A 27,471-nucleotide genomic window follows, 5' to 3' on the forward strand; every position below is an offset into this window, starting at 1 on the left:
TGTTAGAGTGGTGTTGCGTTTTAGAGTGGCGTTTCGTAGTTGAGTGGCGTTGCGTTGTTGAGTGGTGTTGCGTGGTTGAGTGGCGTTGTGTGGTTGAGTGGCGTTGTGTTGTAGAGTTGCGTTGGCTTGTTGAGTGGCGTTGCATTGTTGAGTGTCGTTGCATGGTTGAGTGGCGTTGCATGTGTGAGTGGCATTGCATGTGTGAGTGTTGTTGCATGTTTGACTGGCGTAGCATGGTGAAGTGGCGTTGCATGTGTGAGTGGCGTTGCATGTGTGAGTGGCATTGCATGTGTGAGTGGCATTGCATGTGTGAGTGGCGTTACATGTACGAGTGGCGTTGCATGTGTGTGTGGCGTTGCATTGTTGAGTGGCGTTGCGTTGTTGAGTGGCGTTGTGTTGTTGAGTGTCGTTGCGTGTGTGAGTGGCGTTGCGTGTGTGAGTGGCGCTGCGTGTGTGAGTGGCATTGCGTGTGTGAGTGGCGTAGTGTGTGTGAGTGGCGTAGTGTGTGTGAGTGGCGTAGTGTGTGTGAGTGGCGTTGCGTGTGTGAGTGGCGTTGCGTGTGTGAGTGGCGTTGCGTGTGTGAGTGGCGTTGCGTGGGTGAGTTGTGGTGCAAGGCATGAAAAGAAACTAATGCCAGGTGTGGAAATTGAGGAGTAAAAATAACGATACGGCATGAGATGCCCAGCAAGAGAATATAAAATGTGTGCCAAATTCAGGTGGCATGGGTAGGTAATGTAGTTCAAGCAACTGTGATATAAGTGACATCACAGGCTTTGGTGTGCAAGGCTAGCGAAGGGCCGTCACTGATGTAAGGCTTAGGAAGAGAACATAAAACGTTGAAAACAAGGACAGCGAAGAAGATAGCTGTCTGACCATAGCTGATCCGAAAGTAGCCTTGTTTGCTATGATTACAAGTGCAAAGAATGTCCCGAGAAGGTAGGGAGTGCAAGGCATGATACAGGAAATTATGTGTGCCTTAAACCATGGTAATGTAAGCAAACTGATACAAGTTGATCGGCCGGGAAGCGGCCAGGAAACACAAGTACGGCCGGCCACATAATTAGGGGAGGAGAAGCCGCACAGCACACGCTGGGAGAAGCCCTTTGATGTGCTGTGCGGCCGCGATGCGCGCTCTGTGCTGGGGGAGGGGGGAGGGCCATTAGGAACAGGAACAGATGGCCATGAAAGTGTATGGGCCAAATGCGCGTGCCTGTACGTGCACTCTAAGAAAACGCCACGGAAAAAAGCGGTGGTTTGACTATCCGATGGAGCACATGAATTCTCCCCCATTTCCCATTGCTTCATTGTTTTGTTTCAAATATTTACGCACAAACAAGAACCAAAAAAAAAAAAACGAGGTCATTGAAACCAAAGCGGTCATTCGTCTGCAGGTGATCAGATGACTCAAGGGATCTGTTTTTCATTTGTGGCTCTTTTTGACTGTTATTCAAAGAGACTGGCTCTTTCTGTGCAGTTGGCTCGGCGCTTCGTACATCTGCAGTTCAGAACAAGAACAAGTCGGGTTGGGGCGGGAGAGTGAGAGAGTGGGAGGGAAGAGCTGGAAAAGCCCAGGCTCGGCAGTGCAGCATGGCTGTGATTGCGTGGAGAGAGAGGGGAGGTGCTGGTGTGGGAGGGGGAGGCTGTGATTGCGTGGAGAGAGAGGGGAGGTGCTGGTGTGGGAGGGGGAGGTGCTGGTGTGGGAGGGGGAGGCTGTGATTGCGTGGAAAGAGAGGGGAGGTGCTGGTGTGGGAGGGGGGTGTTGCTGGTGTGGGAGGAGTGCTGCTAGGGCAAGGCTGTGTTTGCGGGGGAGAGAGAGGGGAGGTGCTGGTGTGGGAGGGGGAAGTTGCTGGTGTGGGAGGAGTGCTGCTAGGACAAGGCTGTGTTTGCGGGGAGAGAGAGGGGAGGTGCTGGTGTGGGAGGGGGGAGTTGCTGGTGTGGGAGGAGTGCTGCTAGGGGAGGAGAAGCCCTGGACATGAATGCTCGTGCATGTTTGATCACGTGATTCACGTGAACTGCAAGAAAACCGCGGCTGAAAGCCCTTTGGTTTGAAGAGAAAATAGCCGACTTGAATTCTCCCCATTTCCCATTTCTGCGGAATGGTAAAGGCGAGACCTAAAAACTGGTGTGTGTGTTATTAAGGTTCTGTGAAGTCACGCTGAGATGCTATCTTTAGTTTTCCTGTAAACAATGGAAGGAGGCTCTCATGTTGACATTTGTGACCTTTTAAATAAGGGCCTTGTCTCTGTGGAATGCGAATGACCTTGCTAAACAGGCCTCTCAAAGGTGGGGTTTCTGGTTTCTCCATAAGAACATCAATAAAATGAAAGAACTTAATTCCAAAGGGAAATACAAAAAAAGGTTTCTTTGAAAGTCCCAACATCATGTTAAATGCTCTGCAGGCAAAACTAAGGTGGCTTGATGTTGCAAGATGACTGACAAGATGGTAACAGTTAAGTAATGCAAATTTATGTCTGTGTTTGTTAATGTGTATCATGTTCTCTCTTCTGATTAAAAGTTATAATTGATATTTGTTGGTTATGAGAAATTTTTCTCTTTTGTGTGTTGTGTATGGTTTGTTTTGTTTAGCTTTTGCTTACAGATCATTCATGGATTGTTCTGGGTGTTTTAAAGCTTTCAAGACACGTGAGTTTGGTTGGTTGAAGGGAGATGTGTTTTTGCGTAACTCCTTTGGAAAGAAATGTTCATGTGTTTTTTATGTTTGTGTATTTGGTCGTATCATGAATTGTTCTTGCTGGTCCTGTATGTTAGAAAGTTGTATTTGACAGCAGATATCCACTAACTGGTGATCTACTGTCAAAATTAAGAAGGCCTGAATGGCCCGAATATTGGGTTTTGGGACATGGTATTGTGCGTCACCGTTCATTTACATATGTTATTGTTTTGTCTATGCTTTTCGTGCTTGATATACAGCAAGTATATATCTGATGGCTTGACATGTGTGTTATGCATGTTTTCATTTTATGTTGCTGCTTTTGATACTATTACAAGTTTACCTGTGTTGTGAAGGGATATACATGACGATGTGTATCGCTACACTACAGTTGGGTTGATTTTCTAAATTTTACAAATATGATATTTTCATTTATGTGAACACGACACAGACAACACTTCACGAGTGTATGTCAAATTTGGCTATAAATAGTATTCAAGAAAAATAAAAGAGATATACAGGAACAAAATGTGTCACTTGCCCCCTCTTCCCTTAAAGGAACAGGCAGCCCTAAAATTACGTTTCCTGATTGGACCTAAGGGTAAATTTATAGATCTGTAACTCTTGTACATGGTGACCTAATTTCTATATTACATTACTCAGTTTTGTTCTGCTTCCTAAGTAGTGTATGGCTTTGTACCATAAAGGAAACCAGGTTTCACCGATGTCGCATCATGCCTAGTTATTGGGGATTTTAGCTGTGACCTAGTCCCATTTCTCTTTTCCATATTTCTTTCACTAGTCAGCTTTTTTATTATTATTGATGTATTGTTCAGGTTCACACTTCCAGATTGCAGTAATGTACCAGAAACCCCATATTATGTATAATTCCCTTTTGTATGACCAGACTGTTTTTTTAAAGAATTTTCTTTAGGCCTACGTTGATGTTTCCCAGTCTGACTGTCAGGGTAGTGATGTACTGGTTAACTGACTCAATACTCGCTTTGAGATGTTTTAGATAAGGAATTTAGGAACACCTATACGTAATCATTGAGAGAAAAATGTGTTTACCCATTAGACAATGCCACCATGTGTGAGGACATCCATTCAGATAGAATTCCCATGGTGTATAGCCACTCCTTTGAAGATTGCAGGCCACCTGTTTGCAGTCCCTTTGTTAAATGAACTGTGTTTGTACCTAATTGAAGGAAACTAACAAATGTGTCACATCTCCTACGTCACTAGGTTCTGTGGGATTAAGTCATAATAACCTGCGGAACTCACCCACAATCCCATTAGTGACAGCTAACAGATGAAAAGTCCCAGCACCCAGACAGCGATCGCCAGCGTGCCATCAATGGTATCTCCAGAGTTTTGTGCTTGCTTCATCAGAAGGCGTTGAACATCAGAAAAGAAGGAGGAGCTGGTTTTGCCACAGAACCAGAGTTTCAGTGCAAAAGAGCGCCTGTCATGTGCTGGTAACCTCTGACAGTGTGCAGTCCCTTGAGCCTCTTGGCCTGAGTTTTGGCCACACGCACCCCCCTTTTTCCTTTGCTCCAACAGAAGTGCAGTGCACCGGAGGATCCAAGATTGGCAAAAGGCATTACATTATGGGGCCCATGAAAGAGCAGTGTGAGCGTTCTCTGACACTGAGTAATGAGTGTTGGAGCCTGAGAATGTAGGCCCAGATCTGCATAAAATGATCTGCGCCCTTGATCAATGGAGAGCACACTACCTGTAGTGCCTGCCGCAGAAGAGAGATATTGGTGCACTGCCTTGAGACATTGAGACTTTCGAATGAGCTATGAGTGTTTGCCAGGAGGGCACTCCAACGGATACTGAGACATGAAAGGCCTGAATGAAGAGGCCCATGCGGAAGAAAACAACAACAAAAAGATTTGATGGACAATAGAAGTCTGCCAGAGAGGCTTGGACGGACTCTGGGTATTCCCTTTATGATTACATGGAATGGGTGTTAGGAGACTGATTCTTATTTTGCTGGCATTATTTTAAAGTACTATTCTGTTTAGTAAAAGCAGAATAAAGTCCATTTTCTGTGGAAGAGTACCCTCTTTTCACCTCAGAGCATTGATGAGGGTCGCCACTGTTTCATCTGAACACATAATAAATTACTAAAATACATAGGAGCCCTAAAAATGTTACTAGATAATTTTAGGATTTTCTTTTTGCTTAGGATTGTAAAAAATTATAATTTTGTTTGTAATAGTGGTCATTACTTTCTCCTATTGTCTATATGTTCTTAAAAACCTGTTTTCTAGTGTTGTTTTAAACATGACGTTGTCTTTTATGGGTGGGATTGTTTTTTTCTACCCAATTGACATCTGTACCCACCTCCCAACCTATGTCTCTTCCTAGTACTACTTCTTTGCATTCTTTCCATACTTTACCTGAACATGAACTGGTTAGGAGGTCAGAGTTCACTAATAATTCCTTTGTACAGCTTCTGCACCAACACCAGTTAGTAGTGAACATCACTAATTGTTGGGTGTGTGGTCTTATGCCACATACTACAGATAGAGGTATTCCCTATTGGTCCTGCCATATGTGGTCTTTGTGCTACTACGTGTGTAAGGAGACCTGTCCCGAGAGAGTTGCTAAGTAATAGGATTATGCTCCAGCAACATCTTGATGATCTGATGAATATAGACCTGGATTCAGATTGACGTGAGTTTAGGTTATTGCCTATGTAAGGGCCAAAGGAGGGTCTGAGGTTTCATGAATTCTGAACCTGGGTCATAAAGGTCGTGGTTCTGTTATGATTTTAGTAACAGCGAACCGTAAACAGTGAGCTCAGCAAGTATGAGTGTTTTCATCATGTTACACCAATGAATTCACTGTGTATTTGAAGATTTCGTTCTGAACCCTTGGGTTCCATTTTGTGCATGGCAGCCATCTTGTGGTTGCCCTCACATAGGCAGAGCCCCAGCATACGCGAATTTGTACATGACATCATTTGAGGAGCAGCACATTTATGATACCCAAGAGTGTAAAGAACAACTACTAATGTTCGTCCGATTCATTGACGACATATTTTTGGTATGGAAAGGCACCATGGAATCATTACAGAAACAATTGGAAATTCTGGACACTAAAGATGAATGCATAAGGTTCACATGGCAAATTAGTAAAAGTATTATACAATTTCTGGATGTGGAAATAACTAGGAAAGACAATTTGTTTATGACCAACCTATATTGTAAAACCACAGATAGAAACAATCTGTTGAAATATGAAAGCCATCACCCCCCCGCATTGAAGAAACATTTACCCTACTCACAGTTTCAAAGGGTTAAAAGAGTAGTCTCAGAGGATACGCGACAAGACCAACAATTGAGCATAATGGCCAAGAGATTCCATGACAGAGGATACCCGGAACAAATAATACAGCAAGCATTAGCAAGAACACAAACCAAAACAAGAGAAGATCTTTTCATAAGCAAGACGAGGTCCACGGAACAACGCATTACATGCGTCAGTAAATTCTCAAATGTAAGCTTCAAATATAAAGCCATCATCAAACGACATTGGCAAATATTAACCATGGAACGTGACTTCAAAGGCATATTTGCCAAAGAACCATTATTTGCATACACCAGAGCAAAAAATGTAGGCGAACTATTGAAAACACCAAGAAAACAACTCACTAAGAGCACATTTAGGGGTACTAACCCATGTTTGAACTGTAACAATTGCCACAATGTGATGAAAGGGAGTTTTATTTCCCACCCTCTGAAGGGTTATAAGATTCTACTGAAAGTGAACGCAATTTGTGATTCAATGAACTTAATTTATATGCTAAAATGTCCGTGTGGGGCAGTATATGTGGGACACACTGAAAGAAAATTGAAAACCAGGTTGAATGAACATAAAAGCAACATTCATATGGGTTCTCCCAAATCATCAGTAGCCATACATTTTTTGGACAGAAAACATCACATCAGTCAGTTGAGAGCTTGTGTGTTAGAAATAGTCCTGAAGAAAGAAGGACCAGAAAACAAAAAGAACTTGCTAAAAATAGAGAATCATTGGATGTATTTTTTGAACAGTTTGAAGCCGTTTGGTTTAAATGACAGGACTGAATTTACTTGTTACTTATAATATCGTGAGATTGAAAACTGTTTGTCACTTGGTCAATTTAAGGAGGAAAGCGCTAAGTGCAAGTCATGTATACTGGAATAAGGGCAGCGCGCTGATCAGTTACAATAACCCAAATGTTTGGGGAGAGAGTGGTTAAATAAAGTTTAGTCTAGCACAAAAAGAAAAAGCGCGTTATTGTAAATCCACGCATGGGCGAAGCATCAAGCAGCTTAAATGGCCGTACGCACGTAGAACACATAAACAGAACACGGAAATGCTCATGCGAGCCTAGACAAACAGCAACAGACAAGAAAGGTGAGAAGCAATACATAGCGTTAAGTGAATTAGGCGACTACGAATCGGAAAGCTTGCAGCAGCGTGTAAGAATTATAACAGAAATCACAAGAGAGAGTGGAACGGTTAAAATTCCCATCGTAAACGCCACATGTAAGAGAAATGAGGCGGCTCATTTAGAGCATGAAACGAGCGAAGGGAGCAAGTAGATAGTGCGTAATTTACTTAAAAATGAGACTAGTAGAAAGTAACGACTGGTAATATTAAATGCAGACAAACAGGGCGAAAGGAACACAAGTATACTAAGGGTGTTTTACTGTTTATTAATTTCTGAATTTATCCCTGATGATGGTGCAGCTAGCACCGAAATGCATTGGAATGTACAAAGATGCAATGTAACGTCGAAATCATGTGAAAACAACATGTAAAAATTCAATGAATTCAAATAATAATTTACGGATAAATTAAACACGTCTGAAAAACAATACAACGAATTGGTGTGATGATTTAAGCACATGAACCAAAAGGTGAAGAGGGTTCAGCACAAATCCAGTGCCTAGGGTGACAACCCCACGGGAAGTAAGGTTGCAATTTACGGATCGTTCACACACACTCCTGGAGGAGAGTGATACCCCAGAGCACGGACAAAACGTGAAAAATAAAAGGCGGTGCACAATCCATTACCAGTAGATTATACACTATACATGGGCTCACAAAGGGGCCTAATACCCAATTGGATATGTATCTAAAGTACATGGAGTCCATTTACAGAGAGAGCAGATAGCCTGGGGCCCTGAATAGCAGTATCCGCGGCCAACTAAGTCAAAAACCAGCTTAACACTAGGCAAACAGTTGGGGTAACCATATAGTCAGATATCCACCTTCCTACAATCGACAAGACTACAACTCCCACAATGCAGTAGATTCTGTGGGTAAAACACTCAGGATTACAAAATAGTTTCTCGCTGACATTCTGTCGCCTGGTAATCCCACATCTCGCACACACTGGTCCGCTCTTACACTTGGTTTCTTGGGCGAGAGACAGCCTAGTTATATGAATTTATATGTAAAATTACCGCAGGCCGGCGGTCTTGTCAGCATTGGCACCAAACTACACCCGCCTGCCTCGTTTATCTAGCTCGTTTACTAGTGCATAAGCACATGTATGGGTATTTTACAACTATCCCAAAAAGACCACCAGACACTTTTTTTATGGGCCTGTACGTGTATTTTGATGTTAAACATCGATTTTATTTACATTGTTGCTCACCTAGGTTAAGTGCAAGCAACGAAGGCTGTGTGATTCCTGTCTCTGACACACTCAGCACTGGAGGGGTAAAGACAGCGCTTCATCTTTAAATATGACAGTTAAAATTAATGCTGCAGAATATCGTGTGATTTACAGCAACTGCGCTTTTAAACAGCCATTTGCTTGTTAATTACTGCAATGCAAAGGTCAGATTTGAGCTTATCTCAGTGCACCAAAAATTACATGATGAAAACACTTTCCACTGTCAGAGATTGCAAATAATCACTTTCCACTGGAAAACAACTCTTAATAGTTCTAGCTCTCCTAAATGTGAATTTACCATAGGGTACATATTCAAACTCTTGCCTCCTGTTTTTGGTTGAATGCCTCTTGTTAAAACAAGTATACATGGAAAAATACCTTGGCATGAACCACAGGGGGGTCATGACACATGGGGATCATGAGACACATGACTCATGGCTCCCCCCCACACATAACAATGGTAATAAGCAGCATATTACATGTATTACACACACAACCACACACAAACAACCACACACGCACACAACCACACACACACACAACCACACATACTACACCCAACCCCCCACACACAACCACACACACACACAACCACACACACAACACACACAACCACACACACAACCACACACACACACAACCACACACAACCACCTAAACACACACAACCACCCACACACACAACCACACACACACACCCACACACAACCACACACACACACACAACCACACACACACACAACCACACACAAACACCCCCACACACACCCACACAACCACACACACACAACCACACACACACAACCACACAACCACACACACAAGCACAACCACACACACCCACACACACACACAACCACACACAGAACCACACCATCAGTGCACACTTTCACCAGGCACTGACACCATCAGTCGTCAGTGCATGCTTTCACCAGGCACAAACACCACCACCTGTCAGTGTACGCTTTCACCGGGCACAAACACCACCACATGTCAGTGCATGCTTTCACCGGGCACAAACACCACCAGCCGTCAGTGCACGCTTCCACCAGGCACACGCCACCAGACGTCTGTGCATGCTTTCACCAGGCACACCACATCACACCACCAGCCATCAGTGCACGCTTCCACCAGGCACACACACCACCTACCGTCAGTGCATGCTTCCACCAGGAACATACACCATCAGTGCAAAATTTCTACAGGCACACACACCACCAGCCATCAGTGCACACATCAATTGTTAACGCATCCACAATTAACTATTGTAGCAATCGCAGTATGGCGCACTTTACTTTTAAACATATTCATCTAAAGCGCAGCATGCCATCATTGCTACAAAAATAAATGCAATTTTTTTTTGGCCTACAATTTATAGACTTTTGTTGCGATTGGTGTTGCAATATTTAGCAATGCCAATAGCTCAAACTTAATTAATGCAAGACCTATTGCATTGCAAATGCTTGTTTAATTTTCCTTGTGGTCTTCCTTGTCATTGTTGATGGCAGTGTCGCTTCCTCTTGCTGCTTTCACCTGACCCCCTTCCTTCGTCGCTTTCATGGGACTGCTTTCACCCACGCCCTCCCTCCTTTGCTTATTCCATTGCCTTCACCTGCCCCCTCCCTTGCCCTTTGCTGAGTTCACCCGCCCCCACCCACGTTCAATCAGTCAATAAGGGAATTGTAAGTGCGCTACTCACCCGCGAGAATCTCAATGTGCTGGGGGAAAGGGGACGTTGCTTGCCCTTGCTGCTTCCTCCCATCTCCCTCCCTTCGATGCTTGCGCCCTGCTTCTTTCACTCCCCTCCTCCCTCCATTGTTTGGCCTTGCTGCATTCATCCACTCGCGTCCTTCGGTTGCTTGCCCATTGCTGGTTTCACCCGTCCGCCACCCACCCAGAGTCCTTACACTATGTCCCACGTGTCCTGTATTAAAAAAAACTGGCATCATAATGGCAGAGAGCAAGGACTTCCACACCTCGCCCAGGATAGGAAGCTATGTATCAGTGCATCTGAATTACTACATCGGGAACAAACATAATGAAATTGCATAAATTATACCCCCTTCAGCCTCAAACAGAAGCAACATTTTAGTATGTGCAGGCAGATCAGTGCTTCCACTGTAAAGGAAAGCATGCTGTTAACTACACACCTCAGTAAAAAGACAATCATGTTGTCCCCTAAAATTGTAGTCTCAACATCGCAGTGACCACCAGCGTTTCCACACCTTGCCCAGAGTAGTATGCGCTACATAACTGCAACCCCAATTTCAGTATGATGTAGACAATACCAATACCAATATGATGGCAAATACTAAATCCTACCATTAATAATGACATTGGGCACTGTAGCTCACATCCAAAGGCCGGGGGGCAATTTTGGCAGGATTATGATGTATTGCTCATGTTCGACGACATTATGTCAGCACACACTTCCTTAATTAGTGATATTGTCCTTATTTAAAGACAAGTATGATGAAGAACAGTTTTTAAAATGAAGTGCAGAACAATGGACGTGCAAATAACACTGCTTTAAAGTTCTGCAGTTACTTAGGTGACATCTTGTGAAACTACATTTTCATTATGTGCATTTATGTCTTTAATGAGCCAGTGATGAAAAGTAAAAGATGCATAGTTCAGAGTAGTATGACTGAATGATAAGCAAATTATTGAGCAAAGGAATTGCATAGCTCTCCCATGAGTTTGACTAGCTGAAATAGATGGAGTTATGTTCATGACATTGTGCCAACGATATATTATTTTTTTGTGAAGATTTATATAGCACAAACTCAACCTGAAGGTATTGGAGCGCTTTACATGAGCACCAGTTACCTTACTTACAAAAGGACACATTCATGTGTTTGGTAGGCACGGGGAGATTAAGTAATTTGCCCAGAATCATAGGATGTGGAGTCGACCCAGATGTTCGAGCATTGGTTTCCCAGGTCCCAACGTCGGCAGCTCTAGCCGTGAGACCACATTCTCTCACCAAGCTTTGCCAATGCTTGTTTTAAAATTCTGTTTTTTCGGAAACATATGCTTTAGGGCGGAGTTAAGAGGCAACCTGTCTATTACAACAGTACTCAACAGAAGGACATCTCTGCCCTGTGGCACAGTCGACAACAGTGCTGAGTGCCCAATAAGTAAATAATTTCGCCCCGCAGGCTCGTGATAACAGGGACTCGATGCCTCGCCCAAGCGTGACGCAGCATTATTGTTCCTTAATTCCGGACAGGATGGCCGACCGCATCCAAGAAATGGCGCCCCCGGCCGCGGGCTCAACCACGTCCCGAGCATTAAAAAGAGCAGGGTCCCCTCCTTCCTGTTTCCCCTCTTCATGCCGGAACGGTTAAAGGCACTAACAGCAGATGTGGAGGCCGCCTTACCCTCGGGTTATTGGGTGTTGGGGTGCGCGGTGACAGGACGTCTAACAGAAGGGGAAGTTGTCGTCCCTGTCTGCTGCCCACAGCTGCACTCTAGTTCACCTGCTGCCTTTTGTAATCAGCACAGTAAAAACCTGGAAACCCTGAGAATTACCTGCTAGAATGAGCTGTTGGACCTCTGGGGAAATTGTGTGATTTTTGATGTAGCGACTGCGGGATGTTTCTTGAAAATCTGAGTCTGTATTATAAAAACGTTTCACTGGTGCAAAATGAAAAAAAAAACAGATATTTCCATTTGCACAATGATGGACTTTGAGAAATCGGCGAAGAAGTCCAGACATGGCACATACACACTTCAAATAATTGTTGTTACGTTTAAATAACAGTGGATAGATACATTTCTGTATTTCTCAAAAGTGAAAGATGGCAAAATGTTTGGGGTAAATTTGGGTTGTTGCAGTTTTCATTACAAAATCGTTAACAACTGCAACATAAGTTGGATCTGCATTTCAAATAAACGTACATCTAATTAGTTTCAAGTTATACAAGTAATAAAACAACACATTTTAATTTGCTTTTTATTCTCGAAAATATCTGCAGTTAGGTACCCGTCGGTCAGTGTCGTCGGACATGTAAATAAATGGAATCTCTTACAAAGGTACGAATAGACAGAAATGTTAAAAGTAAATGGATCGTAGGTGTCATGAAATCACGTGGACAATGGGATGTCAGGTTGATCAAAAACGATGGCGAATCAGTGATCTGGGACCTTATTACTGACACTGAAATTGAGCGATCAATATTAGTGTCAGGATTGAAAAAAATTGACCAAACTCTTATGAAAGACATAGTTCAACACCTCGTCTGAGATAAATGTAACTACGCTTGAGAAAAAACAAGTTAGTTCCATTTTATAATGTAATTGGCAATATTGTACATATTTAGTTTGCTTTCATTCTTTTTTCAAAGCTTCTTCTAGGATTTCAGTGTAAAAATGTGTAATACAAGTTTAAAGTGATTTGTAAGAAGTATGTTATAGCTGTATTGAGCAATTGCTGCAAAATTAGCTTTCTTCATTTTTATTTTAGCTCAAAAACCTTTCTGCAATGTGGAGGTGGGAACAATGTGCATGCTGCATTCTGCATTAAACAAGCAGCAACATTATACTGATATATATATATATATGTATATTCCAGGAATAATCCGGTGTAGCGCAGAGCTCTCAGTCAGCTCCCAAAAACGGACTCGAACCCAAAATTCGGTGCAAAGATGATTTATTCAGCAAGTGGTATTCCCATAGTCATCACGACGCGTTTCGCGCTTCACAGAGCGCTTGATCACATGACATCACATATATATGCTATACATCAAGTCAGAGAGATGGATCTAATCTATTCAAATTTCAAATGTTTTCTATACACAATTTAGGTACATATGTCCAACAATTGTTGTTTGGGATTTAGGAAGTTTAACTGAAAAAAGAACAGACATAATGAAAGGCAACAGAGTGCTAGAACAATCATAAGAAAATGGTAACGTCTCGGGAATAGGGATAATTTTTCTCATATATATATTTAAGCAGACTAGATTAATGCAACACTCTCCTTTTAGGAGCTCCAGATTTTCTGATATACAGGCTATATAGAGTCCAAGTTGTATCCGCCAGCCAGCCTCAAAGATCATCTGCCTCGGATGCACTGAGCGAGATTCACTGGCTCCCAGTCAAGTATAGAATAGTTTTCTCGGTTTTATTCATTGTTTTTAAAGCTTGTCAGGGTCTAGGCCCAATTCCTCTTCAAACTTTTTTTCGAAGATATTAATCAGGGAGAAGGCTTCGCTGCTCATCTGCCAATCTCATTTGCATTGCCAAATTCAAAAACATAAGGCAGGGTGGACGTGCTTTCAAAGTGAGAGCTGCCCAGCTCTGGAACCAGCTTCCTACCTCTCTCAGGTTTTCAATAAATCGTCTGCACTTCAGGAAAGCCTTGAAATTCTGGCTCTTCCCTCATTAACTCTGCTGATCTTCCTTATCTTCTATGCAGTTTGTTTATCCCGGTCAGCTGCTTCTATAGTGCCAGGAAGCCTTTTTGGTGATAGTGCACTCTATAAATATTTTAAAGAAAGAAAGCAAGGCATTGCAAAGGCCCCTGCAGCTAGGGTTCAAATCATGTGAATGGGCATACAGACAGCAAAATGTGATTTAGGTAACTCAATGGCGTGGTCTTGCAGGTCACGGCTTAAGCTGGATGCGGACTAGTAAGAAGTCATATCCAGAATCAATACAGAAGGAGAAGTGTGGTCTTAAAGATAAAAAAAAGGAGAAAGACTAGCAGAGCAATTTAAAGTGCTTTGGAAAAGAAGCAAGAAGAGGAGGAGAACCAGTAGAATTTTGGCTCTGGGGTTATAACCAGCAGAAACTGGAATCTGTGATATTGCAGAACTGTTGAAATTGTTTCTGGTTCAGGAGGCCACCTCTTGAGTATTGTGTCCTATTCTAAAAGCCACAAATGGAGTCTAGGGTCCAGATTTGGATCTCAGATATAGAGGATTGTGCCAAATCTGAAGTTTTACATTCACATCTGGAAATCACAACGGGAGAACTCTGTTCAGTTCTGAAGCTCAGATTGTGAGTGATTTGCCCAGCTCCAGAAGCCGCATCTGGAGGATTGTGTCCAGTTCTGAAGGCCTCGTGCAGTGCACTGTATCCATTTCTGCAGGCAATATCTGGAATTTCAGAGAAGACATGAAGTGTGTTGAGCACAGTTCAGCAGTTGCCTCTTGGTGCACTGTAACACACCCTGGAGGATAGATCTGAAGTATGGTGTCCAATTCAAAAGGCTAGGTGTCTCAATTTGTATCTCATCCATTCTGCAGAACAAATATCAACGATTACCCCCACTTCTGAGGGATGCATCTGACCTGTTATGTGATCATAAACAATTTCTGTATTACATATCTTGCACCAATTTATTAGCCTTTTGGTACTTTTGGGTTCTTGGAAAGAGACTGAGGTCAGTTGTTTGTGTTTTGTTTCCCAACAAACTGTGAAAGCCATCGGACCTTGTTCTGCGCAAGTAAGTGTAGGTGAAGTGACCTGTAAGGTGAGGATTTATCCCACTATGGGGTTCTGTAAAGACACATAGCTTTCAAACTTCTCTCTAAGATGTCTGTAACCTCAGTCATTGGTTAACCCCGTAAGATGATTTGTAGAGAATTTGGGTTTTGTGACTCTCCACATCATCTTAGCTATGGGAATGGTGTCCATCATTGTGGAAAACCCAGTTGCACTTCTAACGGGCAAAGAGGATTTCACTTTTCATTGCAACTTATGTTTGCCTTAGCCTTTGAAAACTGTTTTTGTAATACAGTGCCTCTTTGTCTGTGAATATTTTAGTTTTTGTCATAGTTTAACTGCTGGTGTCACCATAACGTCCCTGTCACCTTATTTGGAGTCACAAATGTCCTCAATGGCCCCCTATTTCTATATTCTGAATCCTTTATTGTACAGCCATTTTGTACATTGGCTCAAAAACACAGGTAGCAGGGTAGCCCATGTTAAGTCACGAGTCATACTTTGCAACACTTTTATTTGACATTTTTTGGTTAGAACACCAGCCCACAGCCATCTGTTATGTCCTGACAAGGATTTTATCAAGGACAATAATGCATACTCATGCCTTGCATCAATGTGGCACTTTCAGAACTTACCCGCAGTGTTGGGGAGCCGTGAGGGAAACGGCCGGGCAATCTCTGCACCAATCCAGCCGTGAGGGGAACGGCAAGCGAACACAGGGTCTCGCCTACATTTCCCAGCAGCCCCGGGTCCTGGCGCGCTCGTGACGCTTCCGCTGCGCCAGGAGGCGCCTCAAGACCGCGGAGCGCCGAGCGGGCCTGGGGGCACTTTCATAACTTACCCGCAGTGTTGGGGAGCCGTGAGGGAAACGGCCGGGCAATCCCTGCACCAATCCAGCCGTGAGGGGAACGGCAAGCGAACACAGGGTCTCGCCTACATTTCCCAGCAGCCCCGGGTCCTGGCGCGCTCGTGACGCTTCCGCTGCGCCAGGAGGCGCCTCAAGACCGCGGAGCGCCGAGCAGGCCTGGGGGCACTTTCAGAACTTACCCGCAGTGTTGGGGAGCCGTGAGGGAAACGGCCGGGCAATCCCTGCACCAATCCAGCCTTGAGGGGAACGGCAAGCGAGCACAGGGTCTCGCCTACATTTCCCAGCAGCCCCGGGTCCTGGTGCGCTCGTGACGCTTCCGCTGCGCCAGGAGGCGCCTCAAGACCGCGGAGCGCCGAGCGGGCCTGGGGGCACTTTCAGAACTTACCCGCAGTGTTGGGGAGCCGTGAGGGAAACGGCCGGGCAATCCCTGCACCAATCCAGCCGTGAGGGGAACGGCAAGCGAACACAGGTTCTCGCCTACATTTCCCAGCAGCCCCGGGTCCTGGTGCGCTCGTGACGCTTCCGCTGCGCCAGGAGGCGCCTCAAGACCGCGGAGCGCCGAGCGGGCCTGGGGGCACTTTCAGAACTTACCCGCAGTGTTGGGGAGCCGTGAGGGAAACGGCCGGGCAATCCCTGCACCAATCCAGCCGTGAGGGGAACGGCAAGCGAACACAGGTTCTCGCCTACATTTCCCAGCAGCCCCGGGTCCTGGCGCGCTCGTGACGCTTCCGCTGCGCCAGGAGGCGCCTCAAGACCGCGGAACACCTCCCGCCCCGCGGGACGGCGCCGGGCGAAGCCCGGGCAAAGGGCGGGCCCTCTGTGGCCCTCAGAGGCACAAGGAGGACGGGACGGGCCACCACACTTGGCTTCATCACAGGAGGAGGTACAGTCAGGTTCTATTCTCTCCATCTCTACCGTTTGTACTGTATACTGTTGTCTTCGGCATCCTGTCTCCCAACTACGATGTCCATCTGGGAAGAATTGAATGCCATGTGTGGCACAAACTATGTCCAGGATGTATTAACTCCCCCTATAATGGGCAGAGACATTGACCAAGCAATTTGCACTCCCTCTGCATCCCCCGAAATAACCCCCCTCAAATAAATATTTGCAGACCTCATTTATCCGCCCTAAACCCAGTCTTATTAACATTGGATAAGGCTGAGACTCGACCAAATGACTCCGTATCCCCCCTCCACTCAACCCTACTGGCCCAAATCGAACGACTGTTAAACACTGCTCTTTCACCATTGGTCGAAAAAATTAATGACTTGGGGGACAGGCTGACCAGGATCGAAAACACTGTAACAAGGTCCTATCCACTAAGTGTTAACACCGTGACACCCACATGCCCTACCCTTACTAACACTCATGAAAGGCCTGTGAACAATGTTTCCAGTATACTTCCAACATGTGACCCCCCTTTTTATACCATCCATTCTAAGTGGTCGCAATGCACCTCGTAATCTCAAAAATGCCCCTTACAGAGTTCCAGAAAGAAGGCATCAAATTGATCTTCCCCCTGAAGCCGCCCCATACGTCACTGTTCTTTCTGGGGTCCCTGCACTCAGCCCGGGTAAACGCGAACTACACCAGGACCTACTGAATAAAGCCATTTTCTGGCTCAAAAACAATAGACCGTTACCATCTGTGTTAAATGGTGGGATACTGAGCGTCAGGAGGGTGGGGTGGCTTGGTTCTCTACCAAAAGACGTTCCGGGAGATCTGATTTTAATTAAATTTAAACACAGGAACATTGCCCCCTACTTACGTTCTACCCAGCATAAAGTTGGAGATGGCTCCATTCGTATATGGGACCTGCATGACTTTTACCCTGACCCCCGAGTACCAAATCACCATAATATCTGGTGATAAAGGAGGACTCTGTATATGTGGGGTTATTATTTTGAATAGTTGATTTGCCTAAACGTTTTAGTTTATTTTAAATAGTCTGTTTCTTTTAATTATGAATTGACTTGCTGAGTTAATTTTTGCATGTTTGTATTTTTACTCTGCTGCTTTTATGGTTTTAAATTTAAAAGCCGAATAAAGCTTACTTGAACATTGTGTCATAATTCCAATCGGCGACACATGGAGACACATTGTAAATACATACAGTTCAGTTCAAAACCTTTATTTCGGTAAAAGTTTACCATAAAAGACAATCATATAAAACAATTCATTTAAATAATTTGTACAGTGAATTTGTAAAATTCATAAAAACTATACTGGGAGGAATCTTTATATAATAAAAACAGGTCCATACTCAGTCTATATTTTTGAGTTATTTCCTTCTGATGGACCAGAAGGCGCCCAAATATTTGGCCATAGCGAACACAATGAGATCTGACAAGTCAGTTTTTAGGACTCTAAAGGCAGGTAGGCACTTCTTGAATCCCAGATTCCTACATAGGGGAACAATCCAGTGCCTACGAATCCCACAATAGACTGGACAGAAAAAAAGGATGTGGAGCTCACTGTCCTCCGAATTTCTACATGCTGGACAGGAACTACTCGGATCATGGCTCCATTTTGCTGTGAAAGTTCTAATGGGGAGAGTGCCATGTCTCCACTGGAGATATAATTTTCTCAATACAGTAGGATAAATTTTATCTAGAGTAGGTTCCATGTTGTAATTAACCTTGTGAGAGAAAAAGAAAGCTGTCAAGGACCCGGGATGTTGATGGTTGAGTATCAGTGATAGTTTGAGTTCTCGGTATGACCTGGCTAGATCTTTTTTAGAGAGGGTGTGGCACATGTTCTGAGGGTCAGACCACATAGTTGAGAGACCTAAAGCCTCCAGTTCTAATTTGATAGATTTAAGCCATTTGATTTTTCCGGCACCTGGAGTGGCAAGAATCTCCCTTAGTCCTTCCCTGTAGCTGGCCAACTCAGGAGTTGTCCATATTCTACGCCAGAAGGCCAGTGGGCGTAGAGCCAAGTCCTCATCAAGCGGGCATAGGCCAAGGTCCATCCTCAGGGGGATAATGGGGGTGCTCGGTGGTAGCCCAACAAGATTACGAATAAATTTATTTTCCACCTTCAGCAATTTTGAAGTATTTTCATGGCCCCAACGTTCAGATCCATAAATTACAGCCCCCTTGGCCTGAGATTTGTAAATCTGTATTGGGGGGCCGATCGGCCTGACTGAGGATTTGTTGTTTGCCAAGAGCTTCATTATTCCTCCCGAGTGCTGGGTCAATTTCAATGCAGCTTTCTCCAGGTGGGAGATCCAGGTAAATTTATCATTTAGTACAATTCCCAGATATTCAAATGTTTTTACCCTTTCCAGCTTGGTTTGTGTGATACTAGGACTGAAGTGAAATTTCTGTGGGGGGTTAAGGACCATGAATTTCGTCTTGGTGGTGTTGATTTCCAATCCATGGGCCTCACAGAAGTCCACAAAGCCATCCAAGGTACGCTGAATGCCGTTTGCCGACTTGGATAAAAGCAGTGTGTCGTAGGCAAACATGATGGCTGATACCCTCTCAGCGGCCAATTTCGGGGCATCAGAGTTGGATATGCCCGCTAGGTGGGAGATTACCCCGTTGACATAGAGGCAAAACAGGGTTGGTGCAAGCACACAACCCTGCCTTACCCCCCTGCCAACGGGGAACTTCTCAGACAATTCTCCCATCCTGCCGCATCTTACTTGGGCATAATTACTGGTATGGAGACGTATTATCATGTTCAAGAGACCTTCAGGGACCCCCAGTTTATCAAGGACCTCCCACAGCTTATTCCTCGGGACCAGGTCGAACGCTGCCCTCAGGTCCACAAATACAGTATAGAGGCTGCCACCCTCCAGCTGTACTGTTTTCCAATATATCATGGCGAGGCGAAAGACCTGGTCCACTGTGGAGACCTTCTCCCTGAAGCCTGCTTGAAAGGGGCTAAGGATGTTGAAGTCCCTGATCCACTCATGAAGACGGTTCAATAAAAGCTTGGAGAAGAGTTTCTGGGAAACATCAATTAGGCTTATAGGCCTATAGTTTACAGGGAGGAGGGGAGACCCCTTTTTGAAAATTGGCACTATTTCTGCCCCTAGCCAGGTGGGAGGGATTGGCAGACCTTTCAAAATGGAATTAAATAATGCCCCAAAATACGGAGCCCAAACCTTAGGTTCATGCTTGTAAAGGTCGCCTGGGAGCCTGTCTAGGCCCGGCGCCTTCCCAGCAGACAGGGAGGAAATTGCCAGGGTGACTTCTTCTATACTGAAAACATCCATTTCGAAAACATACGGTTAGTCTTGAGAAAATCTTTCTTAGGACACTGCATACATCAACCAATGTGTATCTTGGCAAAAATATCAAATACATATGTGTGAAAAGTGTGATTGTTGTGGCTCAATTTGGAATTGACTCTCCTCATGTGGTGGAAGCATGTCTAATAATTGCAGCAAATGGGCAGCAGGAGAGAGGACCAGTTCTCACTGAACATGAGGAATTGTTTAAGTGGGCATCCTGTGAACCATATTGGATCATTATAACCATTGCCATCTTTCTTGGCCAAGGGACTATTACTTGATAATCCTTGTAACCTAATAGATCTTTGTGGCAGTCACCTGCAGGTCCCTTTTTTCAATATCTTTCAGTCCCAGTGATTCCCTTCTCACGACTTCCTTTCTGGGATTCCTGTCCCCGCATTCCCTGTCCACAATAATCCCCACTCCTAGAACTTACTGTCAACAAGAGTACTTGTCCTCTTGGCTCCCAGTGTACATGCGACATGCCTACGGGTTTTAAGGTTCCTCAGTCTAATCAAGCCTACCTGTGTCCATGTTTTAAATTATATTGGTCCTGAACTTGACCCATGATATACTTGAACTTTCTTGGAGTACTTTGTGTGGTAGGCATAGCATCTCACACAAAGCACAATGTCGGAATAACTTGATAGCACAGGCTGGCAGATACTGGTCATATATTTGTCTCTTTCTATAATGCATATTGTGTCATGTAGTTTCTATACAGTACGCCTTCTATTGATTTTATTGATCCTCCTTGCTGGGAGGAATTCAGAACTATGACGATGGGTTGTCAACCACAGAAAGTTTGCTACAATGGGGATTTAGTCTCGCAATCCTCAATCTGAATCTGTATATACCTGGGCTTAATAGTGGAACTGTCTTATCCTGACAGTAGTTTGTCTTTCTCTTGTGTATTTTCAACTGCTCTTTGTGCGATAGTTCCTAGGAGGTCATGTGTTCTCGTTGTCATTCTACCTTTATTATTTCCCACTGACGGCTAACTTCTGATTGCGGGTTATCAGTACAGATGTCTCACTGTGGATGGGCTTTTGGTCTTGCAGTGAACTGCCCAAATCCATATTAGTATGCAGAGGTGAGGGATGCATCTGGTGCCATTGGCTTTATCTTTGGAATGTAGTGTGGGTATCAGTGTCTCCAAAAACATCCATTCATTCTATTATCACTGACCTTTGTGGTTTTGAGGGATGTACATGCCTTTTGCAGTACTTTTTCAGTGTAGCAACACCTCTTCACCTCCTTTGGCCCCTACACTCTTTGTATAGCATGCATAGGTGTGGGCACCAACATAGATGCTAATGTCCCAGAGGGCCCTCAAGAAGAAGAATTCAAATGTTCACTTATATTTCCTCAAAACGAATGAACTAATATTAATGAACAATTAATTATTATATTTTCAATAATACATCAGACTTCGTTTGATCAGTATTTAGTCTTTGCTGCCTTACAGAGTCAACATCTCAGCAAATGTCTCCATCTGGTGTCTTGTGACATGATAAGATATGATATTGTGTTGGAGGGTGTGGTATCATATGGTGTGGTGTGGTGATCAGCAGAGAGGCGGTGTGGTATGGCGGTGTGGTATACAATAGTGTAGAGCGGGTGTTGTGGGACAGGTCTTGAATTGTATGTTAAAGTGTATTGTGATGTAGTGTGTTATGTGGTGCTATAGTGGTATGCTCGATGTTGGAGCTATTGTGTTCTAAGTGCTATTCAGTGCTGTGATGGGATATTATATACTCTGGCGAGAAGTGACAGGGGTGCTTTGCTGGATGTGTGCAGTGGTAGGTGAGGTGTACTGAAATGAGTTGAAGTCTGTTAAGGTGTAGTAGGGATTTGGATAATATGGTACTGTGTGATACTGGAGTGTGCTGTGATATCATGCAGGAGGCGCTTGATGTGGTGTGATGTGGTATAATTTGTTGCGGAGTGATGCAGACTCCGATGGGTTGGTATTCTGTGCTATGGCGTAACGTTTTGGGGCGTGATGTGATTGTGAATGGTTAGATACGTGCAACAGTGTGATGCAGTCATGGATGGTTTGGTGTTATGTAGTCTGGTAGAAGTTCACTGCAGCAAATGTGTAGTTGAAGCCAGCAAGAGAAGAAAGGGATTGTTTAGTGACATTATCCAAGATAGATCGGGCAACAGCATGGACATTTGGACAGTGTTGTATGCTGTGCTCGTGTGGTTCCTCTTAGCAAGTGAAATTTCAGTGTTGAGCCTCAATAGAGAACCACATATGTGTGTCTGAGAGGAGCATGTGGGCAGGGACCAGACCGTAGAAGGGATGCAGTGTGGCCTTGTATTAATCTGTATGGGAGTGAGCCATGCCAGCATAACTGGCGGACGAGATCAACATATGGCAGAACCAGACCTTGTCCAATTTAAGATATAAAGGAGGCAGATACAAGACCAGACCATGGGAGTTATGACCAAAGAGGAAAGTTATATCTTATACTGAGGAGAACCAGCCTATCTGGACTAACTGGGGGAGGGAACTTTGGAGCCCAGGTAAGTGTAGAGAAAAAAATGTTAAAAGAATGGTCAGAAGGCCACTGTTTCCAAAGTTATGGCTGGCTTACATCCCTTCATTTTGTTCCAGTAGTGGGAAACTCAAGATAATCCATGATAGACATGTTGAGCAATGAGAGAAGAAGAGTGATAACCATAACCTAAATGTATATATATGTGTGTGTGTCAGTATACACATATAGGAATACAGCTTTATATTTTGTGCGACAACAATTGTTATAAGGAATATATAGTTCCTCTCTCAAAAGAGAAAATGTTCGTCATAAACATTGAACAAATGCAATTCCCATAAGTTTCTATTAAACAAATATGAGGTGCTCCTGTACTTAGCTGTACTGTTAAAGGGTCCCCAATGTGAAGTGGTGAAAGGTGGTGCAATGTGCCCTCGGCCTCGTTTCTCGATATGTTATGGAACTTCCTGGTGACTTGCAATAGCCTTATGCAGGAGATGCTTTATTCCATGTTTTCTTTTGTGCTTTATAGAGCCAAGAAGCCCAAGAAATGTAAGAATTGCAGTTACAATTGGCCTAAAATAAAGGAGAATGGGGTGTTTCAATCATGTGACCTTCATGTTACAGAGATTACTGAATCGACGCATTAAAACACAGATCTGTTTAACAAGTTCTGACAGCTTTTAAATTGCCAAATGCAACACTGCAGCCCTCCCTCGAGGACTTCTGTGCTGAGGGGCATAAACAATCTGTGTTACGAGGGGCTTATCCAATCAGGAGGCGGGAATTGCAGCCTGGCGTTACGACCCTTGCCTCTAGGCTTGTCAGAAGGTGTGCGGCCTCCTCAATAATTCATAAAACGGAAACTCCTCGACATTACGCTCCTTCTCACTAAGAAAACCGTAAAATCCTAATTTAAGAGCCTTGCACTGGCAGAAGGTGTCCCGGCTGTTGCGTGACATCTGACAGAGATCGTTATCGACTGGAGTTTGCCACAGAACTTTTACAAGTTGAGAAGAGTTCCGGGCACACGCCATGCCGAACATACATCTTGAAAAAATCACCACACACAGAAGCACTTCTCTGGGGAGGCAAACGGGCACTTCTCTCCCCGAAGTTCTGTGTACTTGCTCAGGTCCTGGTAGTGAAAACTTGGCATTTTCCATCCAATTCTCAGAGCATCTGATCTGAGATTGGACAGAACAGGAAGCCTTCCATTATCTGCTCGGGGGTTTCAGATAAGACGGTGTCTTTTCCAATTACTCCACGTATTAATCAAGGCTTGAATAGAAGATCTAAATTAAAGAACAAAGCCCTGTGTTCCTGGCCGACTAATTTTCCATTAAGCCTTTCTCCCGATAATGGCGAGCACAGAACGTTCACCTCAATGCGGAAATGACCCGAAACTGGCAGCCGCATTTTTTGTTGCGGTAAGAGACATTTTATGAAATGCCATAAATCAGTTTTACCCAGCAGCCTTCCTCTTCCAGTGTACTTGTGGTGCAGGTGCCCAAGCCAGCGAATTAAGAGGGCTAGCAGAGCCAGAACCGAGCCATCCAATATTTGATGTGGAAACTGTGCAGCAAATACCAAACAAAAGTAGGATAAAATCTCTTCAAAATTCCAAAAGTGTATTTCTTTAACACGTGGAAGAGTTTCAATTTAGTACGTCAGATGATAGGATTGCATTTATAGGCATTTATTGAAAGTGATACTTTCTAAATGTGAAACTAAAAGCATTTGACCCCCCTCCGATGTGACAATAAGTTCATTAACGAACCAAGAGGCAAGTCACTTGTTATGTGTATCCTGAAATTATTCTAACTTGTAATATTTTAAGCAACATTATACTCTTAAAATATTCAAGAAGTGTTTACCTCCTCGAACCTTAAAGGGCACAGGAACCCTTCCTCCAGGGCCGAATCCAATTTATAATGGAAGGGTGGTTCCTGAGTTTGTGGTCATGCTCTCACACACAGTAACTGTGTTTGGCAAGTCTATTATGGAATCTGGTGAACAAACCAGCCCTCTGAGTCTTATAAAAAATGTACAGAAACATCATGGAAGACTACACCCTCAATACTAATTGGTTTCTGGTGTAGGATTACGGGCCATATGTAGTAAACACTGGTTGAAAAATGCTGGTCGTAAACTGCAACCAGCATTTTTGCGAACAGTGTGACATTTAGAGAACTGACCTACTTACTGATAGGCTGATTCAACAAAATATCGAATCATCTTAGGCTGCAATTTGTCCTATCTCATGAATATTAATGAAGTAAGTAGCAAATTGCGACCAACTATGATTCGCTGTCATCACAGGGAGCGCGGCCTGCTGGGGTCAGGAGACCACCTTGTATGATCGCTTTTACATAAAGCAATCTTTTAAAAAATTGCACGTTTTCCTTAAAGGACCCCTTCCTGTTTGCAAATGAGCTATCAGTACTTATGTGAAGCCAGCAAAATATGAATGTTTTGCAGCCAGATTTCGGTCACAAAACATCAATACCTCCTTTTCCGATTCGCTTTTTGTAAGAGACACTCTAAATATGCCCCTTTTAAAGATGAAATCAGTATGAAGTCTCAAACCCAAATTGTGATTTAGTAATGTGCTACTGAATCACAATTTATGTTTGGTACATACCAAAAGGCCATTTTGCAATTACAAACAGTCCATTGGTGAGAACAGGATCCTTTGCGACCACAAAATGCCTTAGTACATCTGGCTCTAAGTTCAGCAGAGATATTATTAATCGAACACAATCTTGTATAAGTTCCATTGATTGAGTTTTATTAATAATGCAAAACTTTGGTATTGCTTACACAATCGTTTCAGGTCATTTTCATTCACAGATGACTGGTTTGAGCAGATAGTATATCACATGAACTCCGAAAGTGAATGTGTGCTGCAGCTGCATATGCACTGTTAGTAATATGCCAAGCTGGCTTCCAACCTGTAGACAAAATATGTTGAGCAGGTATCTTGAAAGGCTTTTGTATTCAAAGGCATACTATATGTGCAGTATTCACACAGATACCCACTTAAGTGTAATTTGCGCAACACACATACATTTCATGAAGGCAGTTTAGGCTTGTGAATAATTACTCAATTTTGCCTATCCCTTCACAATGTGAATAGTTTGGTCAAGGTGAACGACAGTGGCCAAAGTGAAGACAATTCCAAAAAGTCCAACAGAAGCATTGGCGGTGCTGCGGGGTGGGGTGGGAGGGCAGGGTGGGGGTAGTAAACTCCGACATAAGGCGAGACGGAGTTAAGTAAATAAATAAATAAAACGATTTACATTGCACACGCTGCATCGCCATTTGGCTAAAAGCTTTCTTCACATTTAATTGTTATGGAAGGGGGTGTATAGTCACACCACTCTCAGCATGTCAACCATACTAAATGTCCCATTGTTTTGTTTAATAAATGACATAACCTTTCACCCCAGGAAATACATGTAGGAAGATGGATATCTGACTATGGTTGCCCCCAACTTTTTGCCTAGTGTTTTGCTGGTTTTCGACATAGTTGACCTGGGATCCTGCTATCCAGGACCCCAGGCTTCCTGCTCTCTCTGTTAAAATGGACTCCATGTACCTTAGTTACATATCTAATTGGATTTTGGGTCACTCTTGGAAGTCCTTGTACAGTGTACCATAGGTACCCAGGGCATAAGTGTACCCAAGGCCAATACCAGGCATGTATTGTGCCACCCCTGGCTGGCCATCAAAACAGACACAACTGGCTGGTAACACAGCTGGGGCAAGGTGGTGTAATCACCCTTTGCTTTAGATATAGTATACCTATATCTAACCCTAAAATGGACACATATCCTCCTATAAGTCACTCCTATGGCAGGCCTTAACAATCCTGGAGGCAGAGTGCTTGGAATTATGTGAGATGGTGCTCTAGCATGAGCTGAGCCTGTCTGCAGCTTTCGGAACCACGTCCTTTAGCTGTTTCCATGATAAGCTATTCCATATACTCTGAAGTGCATTATAATCCTTGCGGTTATTGCTAACTTTGGCATAGCATTATCAAAACATGTCGAGTAAGGTGTCATATGAATTGGAATACTACCCCCTCGCCAGTTCTGGCGACGGGGGTAACATTCCACCCTTTTAGAGGAACACAACATGTATGTAACTGAGAACCCCAGTTAAAGTTAACTCGAGCCTCAGCATCACAAAATGGATGCTGCCACCACAGACACGAGTATCATCTCCTGCTGCTGGGAGTCCTTCCAGCGAGGGAGGCCTGGACAAAGGGTTTCCTGCCTTGGGAGGTGCTAGCACCACCCTAGACAGAATTTTGTGTATTGAGGTAGGACAGGCTGAAAGGAATGAGACATGCCTGGGACACACAAGGTGTCCCTGTGCATACCCCGGTTCAAACCAGTTGCTGGGGCACTCCAGCCCCAGCTCTGGGGCGAAACCAGACAAAGGATAGGGGGTGTAACCACCCCCCTTCCTGGTCCCACCCATAGGAGGGACCTAGTCACAGTACAGCCCCCTTTAGGAGAATAAAGGTAGGAGCTGGTCCCATTCCAAATTAGATTAATCCTGATTTGAAACTACAAAGAAGAAACTCTGGACTTTGACGTTCTGCTCCAAAGAAGACTGAAGAAATCTCCCTTGTGGCCAAGGAGTGACCACCCTGCACAAGCAGGCGCCATCAAGCGTCCCAGTGGTTCACTTTGTCGTCCTTCCCGGTGAAACCAGACTTCAGAGCCCAACGAGACCCGGACTTCCAGACCTCTCCGACCTCTACCTACATCTGCAGCACAGCTGAGATCCGTGGGTGCGACGAGACTCGTGGGACCGGCCATCTTGGAGAAACTGCACTTCGCTTCCAGCACGGCTTCAGAGGCATCCTCGAGAAAGTGCTTCGGGGATTGAGAAGCCCCAGCCCCAAGCAGCTCCTGCACAGAAGATCAGCCCTCCAGCATCCACGAGATCTGCGTGGGGCCCTTTTGCTTGATTGCTGCTCGACGCTTTGTCTGGTCACTTGCCGGCCGGCTAGTGGCCTCCTAGACGACGATC

The sequence above is a fragment of the Lissotriton vulgaris genome, chromosome 5 (assembly GCF_964263255.1).
Source record: "Lissotriton vulgaris chromosome 5, aLisVul1.2, whole genome shotgun sequence".
In the NCBI taxonomy this organism is placed as follows: Eukaryota; Metazoa; Chordata; class Amphibia; order Caudata; family Salamandridae; genus Lissotriton; species Lissotriton vulgaris.